The sequence below is a fragment of the Pinus tabuliformis genome, chromosome X (genome assembly GCF_031772625.1).
Source record: "Pinus tabuliformis cultivar Carrire ecotype Pingquan chromosome X, CPIR1, whole genome shotgun sequence".
Classification (NCBI taxonomy): Eukaryota; Viridiplantae; Streptophyta; class Pinopsida; order Pinales; family Pinaceae; genus Pinus; species Pinus tabuliformis.
In genome coordinates this window covers 14,812,410-14,831,934 of record NC_142308.1, presented here as the reverse complement: position 1 = coordinate 14,831,934, position 19,525 = coordinate 14,812,410, and the positions used below count along the sequence as shown (strand labels likewise).

Sequence of the window (19,525 nt, the reverse complement as noted above, 5' to 3'; positions counted from 1 at the left end):
ATAATATAAAGTTATTTAGCCTAACATAACTGGTCTGTTTTATAATTTATAATTCATGTCTGTTTTTCTTATATTTATAATTTCATAAATGGTTTCAATGCTTAATTAAAAAATAACATACAAACAAATTTTACATGTTACAGCTGTAATTATTGAACAGTCAACTAAACTAGGTTTATTTTTTGAAGCACAAATATGATAAGAACCACTATTAAAATCTGCTCTCCCAGTCCTCGGATACTGAAAGGTCATGAGTTCAAAACTCATTAACTCCAGACACTACCTGGAAAGGCAAAGTCATGTGAAGATCCAAGATCCAGCCTTCGATGGGAAAGATAAAAACCTTTACTATTTTGTAAGCATCAAGATGTTGATCATTAAGATGAAGCCCCTGGTAGCCAAAGGAATGAAGAAGAGCGCGACAACAACGCGGAGGAGGTGGCGTCTTCCTAGCCGTCCTCTTCTTCTATGGGACGTCCACCGGTGGTTACGCCCCCTCCTTCTATGTGACCACTGGTGTCTTCATAGTCGTCGTCTCCTTCTATGGGACCTCCATCGGTGGTTACGCCGCCGCCTCCTTCTATGTGACAACCGGTGTCTTCATAGCCGCCTCCTTCTATGTGACCATCGGTGTCTTCATAGCCGCCTTCTTCTTCTTCTATGTGACCAACAGTGGTTTCGCTCACTGGACTTTCCCTCGCTGGCGGAGTAGAAATACTGGTACCAAAATTGGGGGCGTTAGGGAGATTTTCATCACTTTCTCGACTGGTTTCTTTAGAATTGTCGGGTTCCTCTTTCTCGACTATGTAATTCAGGAAGCTTTTCAAGCGGCTTGAGATTAAACGTTTTGTGGAGGGGAAGTGTTGTTGCTCCTGTGGAAGGTGTTGAAAACGTAATTTCAACAGCGTATGTACTGCGCCTGAGTTGACCCGTAAAGCAGCAGTTAATGCACCCAAAACCGCTCAGCAAAACCACCTATCAATTTCGGACCGCTTTCGATCAGTAAGCAGTTTCCGTATAATCGAGCCCGATCCAATTATCCTCAGCCACGTGGTCCTCTGTTACGTCAGCAGAACTGACATTTCGGAGCCTAAAGTTCAGCATAAAAATGCCTCCCGAAATCCTCCACCACCGTCCGATCCGCTTCATCGTTCTCCGCCGTTGATTGTTTCAACCTGCATACGAGCCAACATTAAATACTTGCGTGGAGTAAAATCAAATTTGTTTGACCGCCGTAATAGTATTTATTTCATAGTTATTGTGATAGGTAATAGGTTGGTGAAAATTTAAATTTTAATGTTTTTTTATATCGGAGGTATGGGCGCATATGCATGTTATGTATTTTTTGTATGGCATATGTACACTATGTAAGTTATGTTTTTGAGCGTACGTTGACTGTTGTGTAATGGAAACATAACAAGTGAAAGCGTGCTCTGTATTGTTGTTGTATTTTTTTTTTTTGCACATGGGATGAAATGGAAGCTCGCGGCAGCGAAAGAATAGAGGGAACAACATGAAATTTTTTTTTGTGTTGTTGATTTTTGAAAGGAGGATATGCACAGCAGTGCGGGGAGTATGAGCATATAATTTATTTTGGAGCTGCATATGTAAATTATTTTTAGAGCAATATGTAAAAGAAAGTATGAGCATATAATTTCTTTTGGAGCTGCATATGTAAAGTATTTTTACAGCAATATGTAAAAGAAGACTTTTACACCAGTAAGTGAAAAAGGATTTTTACAGCAGTTTATGTAAAATCTTTTCACAGCAGTAAATGTAAATGGGTTTTTACACACCACCAGTGTAAATTCTCAGGTGGAGACAGAGTTTTGTTGAATGTATTTTTGGTGAATCCCTCTCAGCAAAGAGGATGAATATGTATCAGGCATTTTGTTTTAATGAATAGAAATCTTTTTCTGGGTATGTAATACTCTGTTCTCAAGAAAAAAAAAATTAAAGCTTCCCTGTGCAAAGGATCCTGAGGAGAGAAGGAAACAGAGCATTGCCTCTGTGTGTGAAGTTTTTATTTGCTTTTGGGATTTTACCAGAAAAATCCCCAACTGTGGTATCAGAGCAGGTTTAGGCTCTTTAAAGGTGTTAAAGAAGCTGAAGGGAGGAGTCTTTTGTTGCAGCAGTAAGTCTTCTCCAGCAGAGTGAAGTCTTAGCAAAAGATTCAGGTATTCCTCAAGGTTTTCTTTTTGTTACTGCTGAAACAGTCAGTGTTTTAAAATACACAGTCAAGAAATTGAGCATAGCTGAGGATGTAAGGAATGGCTAGCACCAGCACTAGCATGGGTATGTTTAACACCCAGTTCCCACAGTTTAATGGGAAAAACTATGACTATTGGGCAATAACCATGAAAGCCCTGTTTGTCTCACAAGATCTATGGGAACTTGTTGAATATGGGTTTGAAGAACCAGCAGATGAAAATCAATTTAACAACTTAACTCAGGCAGAGAGAGATCTGCTGAAGAGCAATAGGAAGAAGGATGCAAAAGCCATTGTATTGTTGTATCAAGCAGTGGACCAGAGTGTGTTTCCAAGGATAGCAGCAGCTAAGACATCCAATGAAGCATGGCAAACCCTCAAAACAGCCTATCAAGGCATGGAGAAAGTGAAGACAGCAAAACTACAATTTCTGAGGAGAGATTTTAAGAATCTGAGCATGAAGGAGTCAGACAATATTGACTCATTCTTCACACATGTGATTGGTCTGGTCACACAGATAAGGACTAATGGAGAAACCCTTGAAGAAAGGAGAATTGTGGAGAAACTGTTGAGGGTCCTACCCTCAAAGTTTGATGTGATTGTCACCACCATAGAAGAGACAAAAGATCTCTCAAACTTTTCAGTTGATGAGATTCATACATCACTGATAACACATGAGCAGAGGTTGAGTAGAAATGAAAACTCATCTCTAGAGCAAGCCTTTAAGACCCATATGTCTTTTGGAAGAGGAAGAGGTCAAGGCAGAGGAAACAAGAGAGGAAGAGGTAGAAGCCAGAACAGAGGTGGAAGGAACAGTCCAGCAAATGCTCAAGGAAGAGGCAGCAATCCAAATCAGAACCAAGGCCGAGGCAGCAGCCAACAAAGAGGACAACATCATGCTCAAGGACAAAGGTATGAAAAATCCAATGTCCAATGCTATTATTGTAAAAAATATGGGCATTATGCCAGTGAATGTAAGAAGAAGCAGCATGATATGAGTAATAGACCAAATGCAAATGTCACTAGAGAAAACATCAGCCAAGATAATGTGTTGTTAGCTTGTAACATGGTTGAAACAAACAGTGAGGACATATGGTTTTTAGACTCAGGTTGCAGCAACCATATGACAGGAAACATAGCCCTCTTTTCTGCCCTAGATAAAAATGTGAAATCAAAAGTCACACTAGGAACTGATAGCAAAATTTCTGTTATGGGAAAAGGAGAGGTAAAAATATTTACAAAGCAAGGAGAAAGGAAAACCATAGCAGATGCCTACTATGTCCGTGGAATGAGATGTAACCTCTTGAGTATTGGACAACTTGTTAAAAAAAGTTACAATGTTTTCTTTGTGAATGATGTATGCACCATCATGGATATAGCACCCAGCAAACAATGCATTGCTGAAGTGAAGATGACAAGGAACAGGATGTTCCCTCTTAGAATAAGGGCAGATTTGAAAAACAAAGGAGAAATTGCAGCAGTCACCCAAGAGGCTTTCCAAAGCGTGCCAAAGGATGAAAATTGGTTGTGGCACTTGATATTTGGACATCTCAACTTTGGAGGTCTTAATTTGTTGAGCAGAAAAGGGATGGTAAGAGGTTTACCATTGATAGAGAAACCGGACAGCCTTTGTGAAGGTTGCATTTTGGGGAAACAACATAGAGAAAGTTTTCCATCAGGTAAAAGCATAAGGGCAAAGGCACCCTTAGAGATCATCCACTCATATTTATGTGGACCGATGCAAGCTCCATCATTTGCAGGCAGCCAATATTTCCTAACATTTATTGATGACTTTACAAGAAAAACTTGGGTATATTTTCTTAAAAACAAAAGTGAAGTGTTTGAAAAATTCTGAAATTTCAAAGCACTTGTGGAGAACCAAAGCGGGTTGCATATAAAAGTCTTGAGAACTGATAGAGGAGGTGAGTATATCTCCAAGAAATTCCTACGATTTTGTAGAGAAAATGGAATTCACAAACAGTTTACAGCTAGGTACACCCCACAGCAAAATGTAGTTGCTGAAAGGAAGAACAGGACCATCATGGATATGGCGAGGAGCATGCTAAAGGCAAAGCATTTGCCAAATGATTATTGGGCTGAAGCTGTAAATTGTGCAGTGTATATTTTGAACAGGTGTCCTACAAAAGCAGTGTTGAACAAAGTGCTGGAAGAAGCATGGAGTGGGAGAAAGCAAGGAGTCACCCACATGAGATTTTTTGGATGTGTGGCCTATGCACACATTCCAGATCAGCTAAGGAGGAAGTTGGACAACAAAGGGGAGAAATGTCTTTTCATTGGATACAGTGAGGAATCCAAAGCTTACAGGTTGTATATCCCATCTACCAAGAAGTTTTTTGTTAGCAGAGATGTTCAATTCATTGAGGAGGAACCTTGGGATGGAAGCATAGAGAAAACAGTGAATGTTAAAAATTGTTTGTCTCATGATGAAGATGATGAGGAGGTGGCTGAAATCCATCCCCAAACAGCAGCGCCAACACAAGGACAGCAAGGAACACCATTGAGGATAAATGAAAGTGCTTCTCCAAGCACATCACAAGGAGTAAATTCAAGTGCATCTTCAAGCACTTGCACACCAAATGAAAGAGGTAAGAAATTTAGAAATCTAAGTGACATTTATAATGAAGGAATGAATTCCTTATTTGCCTTGTATTGTCATGTTGATGATCCTATTCATTTCGAAGATGCAATTAAAGATAGGAAATGGATAGAAGCTATGGATGAGGAGATTAATGCCATAGAGAGAAACAAAACATGGGATTTGGTTGAGCTACCAAAAGGTAAAGAAGTCATTGGAGTGAAATGGGTCTACAAGACCAAGAGCAATGCTGAAGGCAAAATAGAAAGACACAAGGCAAGGCTGGTTGTCAAAGGGTACAAGCAGTAATATGGGAGAGATTATGAGGAGACTTTTGCACCAGTTGCAAGAATGGAAACCGTGAGAGCAGTGCTGTCCATAGTAGTACAAAACAAATGGAAAGTCTACCAAATGGACGTGAAGTCAGCATTCCTAAATGGAGTGTTAATGGAGGAGGTTTACATTGAACAACCTCTAGGCTATGAGAAGAAAGGTGAAGAGCACAAAGTGTGCAAATTGAAGAAAGCTCTTTATGGGTTGAAGCAAGCGCCAAGAGCATGGTACAGCAGGATAGATTCCTATCTATTGGATAATGAATTTGACAAGTGTAAAGGACAACCCACCCTCTACATGAAAGAAAAAGATGGTAAAATTTTAATTGTTGTGTTGTATGTTGATGATGTTATTTTCACAGGCAATGATGATCAGCTCATTGAGAATTTTAAATCAGTCATGAAAGAGGAATTTGAAATGACTGACATGGGTTTCTTGAGATACTTCTTAGGCATAGAAGTAGATCAAAATGAAAAAGGAATTTTTATCTCACAAGATAGATATGTAAATCAAGTGTTAGGCAGATTTAACATGCAATAATGCAAAGCAGCGATCACTCCCATAGTAATGGGATTAAAACTCAGCAGAGAGGACTGCAGCAAGGATTTTGATCCTAGTTTGTACAAGAGTATTGTTGGCAGCCTTATGTATTTAACAACAACTAGGCCTGACATTATGTTTGCTGTTAGTTTAATTTCCAGATTCATGGAGAGGCCAAAGGAGGCACATTGGTAGGCAGCAAAAAGAATTTTAAGGTATGTCAAAGGTACCAAAATGTTTGGCATATTATATAGTGTCTCAGAAAGTTCAGATTTAATTGGATACACTGATAGTGATTGGGCTGGAAGTGTAGATGATCGGAAAACCACTTCCGGTTATGTTTTTCATATGGGTTCAGGAGCCATTTCATGGGCTTCTAAGAAGCAGTCCATTGTAGCATTGTCTACAGCAGAGGCTGAATATGTGGCAGCTACAGCAGCAGCATGTCAAGCAGTTTGGATGAGAAGAATGTTGAGGAGCTTAGGCCAAGAGCAGGCAAAAGCGACAGTGATTTTTTGTGACAATAGCTCAGCTATTGCATTGTCAAAGAATTCAGTGTTTCATAAGAGAACGAAACACATTGATACAAGGTTTCACTACATCAGAGAATTGGTGAACAATGGAGAAATTGTCCTAGAACATTGCAGAACTCAAGAACAGCTAGTAGACATTTTGACAAAACCATTGGATCAGAAAAGCTTTGAATTTTTGAGGAAGTGTCTGGGTATGACCGAATGCCCAGCAGTTGAAATTAAAGGGGAGTGTTGAAAACGTAATTTCAACAGCGTATGTACTGTGCCTGAGTTGACCCGTAAAGCAGCAGTTAATGCACCCAAAACCGCTCAGCAAAACCACCTATCAATTTCGGACCGCTTTCGATCAGTAAGCAGTTTCCGTATAATCGAGCCTGATCCAATTATCCTCAACCACGTGGTCCTCTGTTACGTCTGCAGAACTGACATTTCGGAGCCTAAAGTTCAGCATAAAAATGCCTCCCAAAATCCTCCACCACCGTCCGATCCGCTTCATCGTTCTCCGCCGTTGATTGTTTCAACCTGCATATGAGCCAACATTAAATACTTGTGTGGAGTAAAATCAAATTTGTTTGACCGCCGTAATAGTATTTATTTCATAGTTATTGTGATAGGTAATAGGTTGGTGAAAATTTAAATTTTAATGTTTTTTTATATCGGAGGTATGGGCGCATATGCATGTTACGTATTTTTTGTATGGCATATGTACACTATGTAAGTTATGTTTTTGAGCGTACGTTGACTATTGTGTAATGGAAACATAACAAGTGAAAACGTGCTCTGTATTGTTGTTGTATTTTTTTTTTTTGCACATGGGATGAAATGGAAGCTCGCAGCAGCGAAAGAATAGAGGGAACAACATGAAATTTTTTTTGTGTTGTTGATTTTTGAAAGGAGGATATGCACAACAGTGCGGGGAGTATGAGCATATAATTTCTTTTGGAGCTGCATATGTAAATTATTTTTACAGCAGTATGTAAAAGAAGACTTTTACACCAGTAAGTGAAAAAGGATTTTTACAGCAGTTTATGTAAAATCTTTTCACAGCAGTAAATGTAAATGGGTTTTTACACACCAGCAGTGTAAATTCTCAGGTGGAGACAGAGTTTTGTTGAATGTATTTTTGGTGAATCCCTCTCAGCAAAGAGGATGAATATGTATCAGGCATTTTGTTTTAATGAATAGAAATCTTTTTCTGGGTATGTAATACTCTGTTCTCAGCAATTTTTTTTTTAAAGCTTCCCTGTGCAAAGGATCCTGAGGAGAGAAGGAAACAGAGCATTGCCTCTGTGTGTGAAGTTTTTATTTGTTTTTGGGATTTTACCACAAAAATCCCTAACAGAACGCGATGGCGAACATATGTGTAAATATGATGGCCCAAATATATGAGCAAACCCATCGCTGAAGCGGAGCCAGTAATGAGGAAAAGGCCCCAGAAGCTCTCCATGGATCCTGAGGAGAGAAGGAAACAGAGCATTGCCTCTGTGTGTGAAGTTTTTATTTGTTTTTGGGATTTTACCACAAAAATCCCCAACAGAACGCAATGGCGAACATATGTGTAAATATGATGGCCCAAATATATGAGCAAACCCATCGCTGAAGCGGAGCCAGTAATGAGGAAAAGGCCCCAGAAGCTCTCCATGCTTAGCCTATTCGAATTTTCTGGAGGCCCTCCGTTGCTGCAGTCCGTCTTGTTGTTGAAATATATCGCCCGAAGTTGTTGATTTTCCGGGCCCTATGCAACCTCCAGCACCGACGTTGACATGTCCGATACAAGCGGAGATCCCTTCGGAAATGCCTGTTTATAGATAAAATCAAGTCACAGTATATTTCGAACACCAAAAACGAGTGCAATTTTACTAGTCTTAACCCTAATAGCAATAGATAGAATGAATGTCATGGAAACATATGAAGCCTAAGCCCCTGGTTCTATATGTCTCGCCAACTATTGTGAGGCCGCTTTGGTTTGACAGGAAAACGCAAATATAAGGGAGTTCGTCAAATATGGCAGCCACTGATCCGTTTGACAGTGCGTTTGCATATTCTTGTGGTGATGAATATCCGTGGAGCTTGTTGCGATCTATCCCCAGGTGCTCTACCAGGTATTCACCTACAAAAGATCTGGCCTGGTAACCCACGGGCTGTCCGCTGGATTTCAGAGTCTCCACGTCTTGAATGGTGGGTTGCATTTGTTGGGCTGTTAATATTGCAGTGAGGTTTGCTGTGTAGCTAGATTGCAGTATCAGAACCACGAAAAACCAGATTATTATGACTCCTCGAGCCAAACTGCTCACAACTTTCTCTCCTGTATAATACGAACCATTTGCAATTCTTTGAATCATTAATAAAACGATTACACTTTATCTACGCAGATATTAAAATTATAATGAAAAGTTTAGTACATTTTGGCGTTGGAATATTGTATTCAATCCGGATTTTTGATGTTGGAAATATTGGTGTTAATAATGTCAAAGAGAGGAGATATTGCGTATTTGAAATAGTGTTTTTTTAGGTTTTTGATTCCTAGTTTCTACACATATGTTTGATGACAATTTTACTCTAATTTTGTAGTTCAAATTGGAGCATATGGCATATGGTCGAAACGTAGGATACAAATTGTAGCATATGGTTGAAGCATAGAATATACAGTTGGAGATTTCCAATAGTATGATGACTTCATTTTAATTATAAAAATTTATCAGAAAAAGTCTATATTCTACTTCACAATTATACCATACGATTTAAACTATAGATTGGATATTTAAATATTTGTTAAAACAATACAATTTTAATGAATATGTTCATTAATGATCAAAAAGCTAACAGGGACTATGCAAACTGTTTTCATTACTGGGAGAGATTTAATTCCATGAGAAATTAAATCGGATACCTGCAATAAAGTTGAGAATAAGAGGGATACCTGCAAAGAGTAAATATAAGAATAACAGACATGAGTTTCAAAAGAAATTTTTAATGTGTCATTGGCTGTGTACAACTTCACAAGAAGGTTGCTTCAAAATATCGTCTGAAATTGTTTTGATAAAAAGAATAAGGGTGTTTTCCCTAAGAATAGCGGAGATACCTCCAAATAGTAGAAATAAGATAGCTTCAAAGATTACATATAAGAAAAATAGACATGAATTTCAATAGGAATATTTAATCTGCCTGATTGTCTGTTTACAACTTCACAGAACGATCGCTTTATAAATATGGTTCGAATGTACTGTTTTGATAAAAGAATTCCCTCCCCACATGGAAGACCAGCGAAAATTAACCTTTTGCGTCCCTCTTAACCATGCTGGGGAAGATTATAATAAATACGAGTGGCATTTATAATTTTTAATATCATTTAAATTTTTTGATACTGAAGACGAAACATATAAAGTTCCATTGCTTTTTTCATATGAAATCCCAGCTTGTTTTTTTCATATGAAATATATTTCTATGAAATCTCATGCTGTGTAGAATATAATAAATTCGAAAGAGACTGAAATTTTTGTAACATCATTTAAATGTTTCGATACCGAAAGCAATGCACAGAAAAATAAACATATTTTGCCTTCATGAAAATTAGTCCTATGAAATTTCAAATTAGTGATTCAAAGTCTATTATTCAATGCATTTTTAATGTAGAATCTACTTGCTACAATTTTTTTATCAAAGATAAATGATATAATAAAAAAATGAAAGTAAATAACAGACTTACTCTGAGAGAAAAAGAGCGTGGAAAATGATAACCTGCAAACATTAGTACATAGTTTTTTATGCTCGATCTAAAAACTTCATAAATGAAAATACCCAAACCCTATGAAAGAAATTGGAAAATGAAGATTACCATAGGAAGGTTGTAACTTGTTCTTTGGGCTTTCCTCTGAAAGTATCATTGACCTTATGTTCAAGCAGCCAAATAACTAATCCTGTAAACACAAAGAATGCTCCAGTTGTACCCCACATAGCTCGTGTAAAAGGACAGATTCGCTGTCTCTATTGGCACTACCATCACCAGCCCTGACTCAAAATAGGGCTGAGTGAAATCCACATATATGCTGCGGTTTGCAAGGATGGTAAAATCCCCCACAGCTGCATCGAACTCCTGATCAGGGCATTAAAAAGAAAAACTCCAAATTAGATTGGTTGAAAAAAAGAGGCACATATATACTTGGAACTGGATAATGGAGAAAGAGAGGAAGAAATTTTTTAACAGCTGACGTTTGATAAGGAGACTTGCTGGATTAGGTCATCATAGTAACCCGGAAATTCTGACCCATTCTGATTGTAAGGAATGAAATAGGGCGTAACATTATATGAAAGGTTTTTGAGAACGGCTGTAAATGTTTCAATTACAAAACCGGGCTTATCGTGAGAGACTACTAGCCTGCCGGTTGCATTTTTCTCGACACGGACAAACTCTTGGAATCCGTCTTTAATTGGGACCGCAATTCTCAACAGCTTGGTAGGCGTTGCCCAGCCGCGGGGTGGGTCTGTGGATCCTCCTGGCCAAGTAACATTTTCAAGCTCACTCATTTCCCCTGAGGAATCAGAAGTTCCATTTGATCTCCAGAAGCCAATTGGGCGGTAGAGGACTTTGTCTTTGCCCAAGACATTGAGTATTTCATATGTGGCACCTGTAACCTCCCCTTCACTTATTTTCAATTGCCCACTTAAACCTTTGAAATTGGTGTTCCTGAGTAGGTGTAGCAATCGTTCCCCTTGTTTGAAAACTGGAAGATTCGACAGCTGTGAATTGAACGACTCATTTGGGTTAATTGGGGATTGAGAGAAATTAAATTTTGTTGGGGATTTTTCTGGTAAAATCCCAAAAACAAACAAACTGAACACACAAAGGCAATGCTCTATTTCCTTTACTCCAAGATCTTTTTGCACAGGGAAGCTTTTTAAAAAAAATGACTGAAGAACAGAGTATTACATCACCATAAAAACATTTCTATTCATTAAAACAAAATGCTTGATACATATTCATCCTCTTTTACTGAGAGGGATTCACCAAAAAAACATTCAACAAAACTCTGTCTCCACCTGAGAATTTACACTGCTGGGTAAAATTCTCTTTTTCCTTTTACTGCTGTAAAACCATTTTACTCATACTGCTGTAAAAAAAAATTACACATGCTTACCAAAAAAAATGTGCTCCTCTGTTCTTCGCGGATAGCACTGCTGTGCATTATCCTCTCTCACACTACAGAGTTACATTACAATGAGCAACATACATCTTATGCACTGCTGTGCCTATCAATAACAAAAGACTGGTGTATTTTTGTTGTTGCCCACGCTGTGCATTTCATACTCACTTCATTACATACGCGTGAGTTTTTTTTGTATAACAAAAATGGTCAACGCACATTAAAAAAAACATAACATATATAATATATATATGCCATATAAAAAAACGTTTTTTATGTATGTTAATATATGCCGTATATAAAGAACTTCAATATTTTACCAACGCATATGACACTGCATTAATAACAGGTATGGTCAACCAAACTTAAATCTTACTCCACGCAAGTTCATAAATGCTAGCTCGAATGCATGTTGAAACGATGGACGGCGGAGACTGATGGAGCAGATCGGACGGCGGAGGAGAATATCGGGAGCCATTACATGACTGACCATTACCTCCCGAGAAGTCAGAAATGCTTACGTATGCTGAGAGCCACACGTCTGCACTATATTGTATCGGGCTCAAATATACGGATACTGCCTTCACGCAAAAGCGGTCTGATATTCCTCAAGCGGTTTGTGGTTTTGCTGCGCGGTTTGGGCGTTGGTACGGCTGCGTTGAAATTACATATTCAACACTCCCCTTTAATTTCAACTGCTGGGCATTCAGTCATACCCAGACACTTTCTCAAAAATTCAGAGCTTTTCTAATCCAGTGGCTTTGTCAAGATGTCTGCTACCTGTTCCTGAGTCCTGCAATGTTCTAGGACAATTTCTCCATTGTTCACCTATTCTCTGATGTAGTGAAACCTTGTATCAATGTGTTTCGTTCTCTTATGAAACACTGAATTCTTTGACAATGCAATAGCTGAGCTATTGTCACAAAAAATCACTGTCGCTTTTTCCTGCTCTTGGCCTAAGCTCCTCAACATCCTTCTCATCCAAACTGCTTGACATGCTACTGCTGTAGCTGCCACATATTCAGCCTCTGCTGTAGACAATGCTACAATAGACTGCTTCTTAGAAGCCCATGAAATGGCTCCTGAACCCATGTGAAAAACATAACCGGAAGTGCTTTTCCGATCATCTACACTTCCAACCCAATCACTATCAGTGTATCCAACTAAATCTGAATTTTCTGAGACACTATATAATATGCCAAACATTTTGGTACCTTTGACATACCTTAAAATTCTTTTTGCTGCCTGCCAATGTGCCTCCTTTGGTCTCTCCATAAATCTGGAAATTAAACTAATAGCATACATAATGTCAGGCCTAGTTGCTGTTAAATACATAAGGCTGCCAACAATACTCTTGTACAAACTAGGATCAAAATCCTTACTGCTGTCCTCTCTACTGAGTTTTAATCCCATTACTGTGGGATTGATCGCTGCTTTGCATTCTTGCATGTTAAATCTGCCCAACACTTGATTTACATATCTAGTTTGTGAGATAAAAATTCCTTTTTCATTTTGATCTACTTCTATGCCTAAGAAGTATCTCAAGAAACCCATGTCAGTCATTTCAAATTCCTCTTTCATGACTGATTTAAAATTCTCAATGAGCTGATTATCATTACCTGTGAAAATAACGTCATCAACATATAAGACAACAATCAAAATTTTGCCATCCTTTTCTTTGATGTAGACGGTGGGTTCTCCCTCACACCTGTCGAATTCATTATCCAATAGATAGGAATCTATCCTGCTGTACCATGCTCTTGGCGCTTGCTTTAGCCCATAAAGAGCTTTCTTCAATCTGCACACTTTGTGCTCTTCACCTTTCTTCTCATAGCCTAGAGGTTGTTCAATGTAAACCTCTTCCTTTAACACTCCATTTAGGAATGCTGACTTCACGTCCATTTGGTAAACTTTCCACTTGTTTTGAGCTGCTATAGACAGCACTGCTCTCACGGTTTCCATTCTTGCAACCGGGGCGAAAGTCTCCTCATAATCTCTTCCATACTGCTGCTTGTACCTTTTGACAACCAGCCTTGCCTTGTGCCTTTCTATCTTGCCTTCAGCATTGCTTTTGGTCTTGTAAACCCATTTCACTCCAATGACCTCTTTACCTTTTGGTAGCTCAACCAAATCCCATGTCTTGTTTCTCTCTATGGCATTCATCTCCTCATCCATAGCTTCTATCCATTTCTTATCTTTGATTGCATCTTTGAAATGAATAGGATCATCAACATGACAATACAAGGAAAATAAGGAATTCATTCCTTCATCATAAATGTCACTTAGATTTGTAAACTTCTTACCTCTTTCATTTGGTGTGCAAGTGCTTGAAGATGCACTTGAATTTCCTCCTTGTGGTGTGCTTGGAGAAGCACTCTCATTTATCCTCAATGGTGTCCCTTGCTGTCCTTGTGTTGGCGCTGCTGTTTGGGGATGCATTTCAGCCACCTCCTCATCATCTTCATCATGAGACAAACAGTTTTTAACATTCACTGTTTTCTCTATGCTTCCATCCCAAGCTTCCTCTTCAATGAACTGAACATCTCTGCTAACAAAAAATTTCTTGGTAGATGGGATATACAACCTGTAAGCTTTGGATTCCTCACTGTATCTAATGAAAATACATTTCTCCCCTTTGCTGTCCAACTTCCTCCTTAGCTGATCTGGTATGTGTGCATAAGCCACACATCCAAAAACTCTCATGTGGGTGACACCTTGCTTTCTCCCACTCCATGCTTCTTCCGGCACTTTGTTCAACACTGCTTTTGTAGGACACCTGTTCAAAATATACACTGCACAATTTACAGCTTCAACCCAATAATCATTTGGCAAATGCTTTGCCTTCAGCATGCTCCTCGCCATATCCATGATGGTCCTATTCTTCCTTTCAGCAACTCCATTTTGCTGCGGAGTGTACCTTGTTGTAAACTGTTTATAAATTCCATTTTCTCTACAAAAACGTAGAAATTCCTTGGAGATATACTCACCTCCTCTATCAATTCTCAAAACTTTAATGTGCAGCCCGCTTTGGTTTTCCACAAATGCCTTGAAATTTTGGAATTTCTCAAACACTTCACTTTTGATTTTAAGGAAATATACCCAAGTTTTTCTTGTAAAATCATCAATGAATGTTAGGAAATATTGGCTGCCTGCTAATGATGGAGCTTGCATCGGTCCACATAAATATGAGTGGATGATCTCTAAGGGTGCCTTTGCCCTTATGCTTTTACCTGATGGAAAACTTTCTCTATGTTGTTTTCCCAATATGCAACCTTCACAAAGGCTATCTGGTTTCTCTATCAGTGGTAATCCTCTTACCATTCCTTTCCTACTTAACAAATTTAGACCTCCAAAATTGAGATGTCCAAATCTCAAGTGCCACAACCAATTCTCATCTTTTGGCACGCTTTGGAAAGCCTCTTGGGTGACTGCTGCAATTTCTCCTTTGTTTTTCAAATCTGCCCTTATTCTAAGAGGGAACATCCTATTCCTTGTCATCTTTACTTCAGCAATGCATCTTTTGCTGGGTGCTATATCCATGATGGTGCATACATTATTTTTAAAGAAAACATTGTACCCCTGATGGACAAGCTGTCCAATACTCAAGAGGTTACATCTCATTCCAGGGACATAGTAGACATCTGCTATGGTTTTTCTTTCTCCTTGCTTTGTAAATATTTTTACCTCTCCTTTTCCCATAACAGAAATTTTGCTATCAGTTCCTAGTGTGACTTCTGATTTCACATTTTTGTCTAGGGCAGAAAAGAAGGCTATGTTTCCTGTCATATGGTTGCTGCAACCTGAGTCTAAAAACCATGTGTCTTCACTGTTTGTTTCAGCCATGTTACAAGCTAACAACACATTATCTTGGCTGATGTTTTCTCTAGTGACATTTGCATTTGATCTATTGTTCATATCATGCTGCTTCTTCCTACATTCACTGGTATAATGCCCATATTTTTTACAATAATAGCATTGGACATTGGATTTTTCATACCTTTGTCCTTGAGCATGATGTTGTCCTCTTTGTTGGCTGCTGCCTTGGTCTTGGTTCTGATTTGGATTGCTGCCTCTTCCTTGAGCATTTGCTGGACTGTTCCTTCCACCTCTGTTCTGGCTTCTGCCTCTTCCTCTCTTGTTTCCTCTGCCTTGACCTCTTCCTCTTCCAAAAGACATTTGGGTCTTAAAGGCTTGCTCTAGAGATGAGTTTTCATTTCTACTCAACCTCTGCTCATGTGTTATCTGTGATGCATGAAGCTCATCAACTGAAAAGTTTGAGAGATCCTTTGTCTCCTCTATGGTGGTGATGATCGCATCAAACTTTGAGGGTAAGACCCTCAATATTTTCTCCACAATCCTCCTTTCTTCAATGGTTTCTCCATGAATCCTCATCTGTGTGACCAAACCAATCACATGTGTGAAGAATGAGTCAATATTATCTGACTCCTTCATGCTCAGATTCTCAAAATCTTTTCTCAGCAATTGTAGTTTTGCTGTCTTCACTCTCTCCATGCCTTGATAGGCTGTCTTGAGGGTTTGCCATGCTTCATTGGATGTCTTAGCTTCTGCTAACCTTGGAAACACACTCTGGTTTACTGCTAGATACAACAACACACGGGCTTTTGAATCCTTCTTCCTATTGCTCTTCAGCAGATCCTTCTCTGCTGGAGTTAATCTATTAAACTCATTTTCATCTGCTGGTTCTTCAAAACCATCTTCAACTATTTCCCATAAATCTTGAGAGGCAAACAGGACTCTCATAGTTATTGACCAGTAGTCATAGTTTTTCCCATTAAACTGTTGAAGCTGGGTGTTAAACATACCCATACCAGTGCTTGTGCTGGCCATTCCTTGCATCCTTAACTATGCTTTAAGTTCTTAACTGTGTGTTTTAAAACACTGACTGTTCCTTCAGCAGTAACAAAAAGAAAACTTTGAGGAATGCCTGAATCTTTTGTTGACTTTGTCTTCACTCTGCTGGAGAAGATTTACTGCTGCAACAAAAGACTCCTCCCTTCAGTTTCTTGAACACTTTCAAAGAGCCTAAACCTGCTCTGATACCACTGTTGGGGATTTTTCTGGTAAAATCCCAAAAACAAACACACTGAACACACAGAGGCAATGCTCTGTTTCCTTTACTCCAGGATCTTTTTGCACAGGGAATCTTTTTAAAAAAATGACTGAAGAACAGAGTATTACATCACCATAAAAACATTTCTATTCATTAAAACAAAATGCCTGATACATATTCATCCTCTTTTACTGAGAGGGATTCACCAAAAAAAACATTCAACAGAACTCTGTCTCCACCTGAGAATTTACACTGCTGGGTAAAATTCTCTTTTTCCTTTTACTGTTGTAAAACCATTTTACTCATACTGCTGTAAAAAAAATTTACACATGCTTACCAAAAAAAATGCGCTCCTCTGTTTTTCGCGGATAGCACTGCTGTGTATTATCCTCTCTCATACTACAGAGTTACATTACAATGAGCAACATACATCTTATGCACTGCTGTGCCTATCAATAACAAAAGACTGGTGTATTTTTGTTGTTGCCCACACTGTGCATTTCATACTCACTTCATTACATACGCGTGAGTTTTTTTTGTATAACAAAAATGGTCAACGCACATTAAAAAAAATATAACATATAATATATATATGCCACATAAAAAAACGTTTTTTATGTATGTTAATATATGCCGTATATAAAGAACTTCAATATTTTACCAACGCATATGACACTGCATTAATAACAGGTATGGTCAACCAAACTTAAATCTTACTCCACGCAAGTTCATAAATGCTAACTTGAATGCATGTTGAAACGATGGACGGCGGAGACTGATGGAGCAGATCGGATGGAGGAGGATATCAGGAGCCATTACATGACTGACCATTACCTCCCGAGAAGTCAGAAATGTTTACGTATGCTGAGAGCCACACGTCTGGCCACGCATCTGCACTATATTGTATCGGGCTCAAATATACGGATACTGCCTTCATGCAAAAGCCGTCCGATATCCCTCAATCGCTTTGTGGTTTTGCTGCGCGGTTTGGGCGTTGGTACAGCTGCGTTGAAATTACATATTCAACAAATTCGGCATTACCAAAACGTTTGATAGGCTGAGCGATCATCCAAATGGCATCGTAGGCATAGTAACCGTATATGTTGAGCTTTGCGGCTTTCCTTTAGTGGGATTCTCGGCTATGAACCGTTGCTTCCACATGCTATCAAAATTATGCAACTGTGTAGAGTTTAGAATATAACTTCTGGTTCCCAGAACGCCTTCCATGGACGCGATACTTGATTCGTTCATGACGTCGAGAACAGTGCTCAACCCATCTGTAATAATCCATGCATATTCACTGCTCATCATCCCCATGTTCTGAGCTTCTGAGAAGAAAACAACGCCCAGGTCTGAAGTCATGTGAACAACGAAAACTCTCATCTGCATGTCCTTCAGCTCGGAAAGCATCGTTCTCGTAGCGCTTCTATTTGCATTCGCTGGAATGGCCGATCTGTAAGCGATTTCACATCCCACGTTACTGAGAGAATCGGTCAAGAAGGGCAGGATGCCGGTGCCGTAATCGTTGTCGGCGTAGACGGCCACGACTTTTCTCCAGCCGTAGGACTCGACCAGCGCTGCAATAGCGTCGGCCTGAACAGCGTCGCTATGAGGCAAGCGGATGAAATATGGGGACCGGCGGGCAGAGAGCAGGGGATCCGTTACAGAGAATGAAATCATTGGCACCTTTGAAGCGGTACACAAATCTATCACGAACCCGGCTTCTTGCGATGTTTGTGGTCCTATTATGGCCACCACTTGTTTTTTCAATAGATTTACAGCTGTAGAAAAGCAGCAGTTTGTTTAATGCTGTTAGAACTATTTTACTCATTCAGATTTCTTGAAACCTTAATCTAATAGATTCGAGGCCGGGAAATCTTAATCTCTCCTCTCACATATTTTGTCCCGGCTGTATAAAATTTGGGACAAACAACTTCTTCTTTTTTAAATAATAAAATGTTTTTATGCAAATTCAAAGGACATGGATATATAAAAGCTATGAAAATAAAATCCCATAATAATTTATACATTTTGATTTATCTATTCAATACAGTTGAATCATGAATAGAAAATAAAAGCCATCAAAGTCAATTCTAATTTTAAACTGTGATTATTGGATTTAATAAATACCAGCAAAGGCGGCCATGACTGCGTTTTGTCCATCAGAATCTGAAAAGCGAAACTGGAGCGCTAAGCGACTGGAGTTGGGGAGCTTATTCTCCTTATTTACGTCTTTTGCAGCTAATTCAAGGGCCGTTCTTGCCACTAATCCGTACCAATCCTTGTCTAGTATGACGCCTATATTAATTGGCCTCCTCCCATCTTCTGCTGCTACAGCATTCCTTGCATCCTCTCCATAGAAATTCACCAAACAAAGTAGAAGACAGACGAAGAACTTCAGAATGGAAACCACCATGATCGTTGCCGTGTGCAGCCACAACCGGAGCTAAAGATTTCGATAAATAGATCCCTGCAACTCTATTTTGTCAACAGAAGGCGGAAAGAAACCCGCTATTTTGTCTGGATTGACTTGCGAGGATTATCAGGTATGGTGTGGCAAGATTTGAGCCGATTGTTTATTGAAGAATATATTGGTATCATCGAACCTGAACAATTCAACATTGAACAACTTAACTTTTCCTTATTATCAGCTTCCTCGCAATGCCGTACTCATTGACCCAACAAAACGCGGAGCCAGAATTCATTGTTGATGTTGACTTGAGAGATGCATTCTTATTTCGACTCACGGCACGTAGAACCAGACAATCAAATATGTGTTTCGTGGACGTTCTAGAATGAAACAAAAGCTATAAGATTCCATGGACTTTCTTTAGCTGGTTAGATGCAACTACCAGTTGCAATCGAGATAACTTTGAAAGTAGAACAAATAAATTACAATATAAAATTTTACTGTTTTATGTAATTCTATAATTTTTTTTTTTATAGAATTTCTGGAATTCGATATAATTCTATAAAATAAATTATATAGTTTTTTAAGAACATACCCAAGTTTTTATTTGTAGATTAATGTTTTATAGCACTTTTAAAATTTAAAATTTAAATTAATAATGATGAGAGGGATTTAATTTTTATGCATTAGTT

General features: G+C 38.8%; 1 pseudogene; it reads right to left on the bottom strand.

Annotated features, from left to right (window-relative positions):
• Positions 1 to 449: 449 nt before the first annotated feature.
• On the bottom strand, positions 450 to 18,839 carry LOC149138065 (glutamate receptor 2.7-like; annotated as a pseudogene).
• Positions 18,840 to 19,525: the final 686 nt, after the last annotated feature.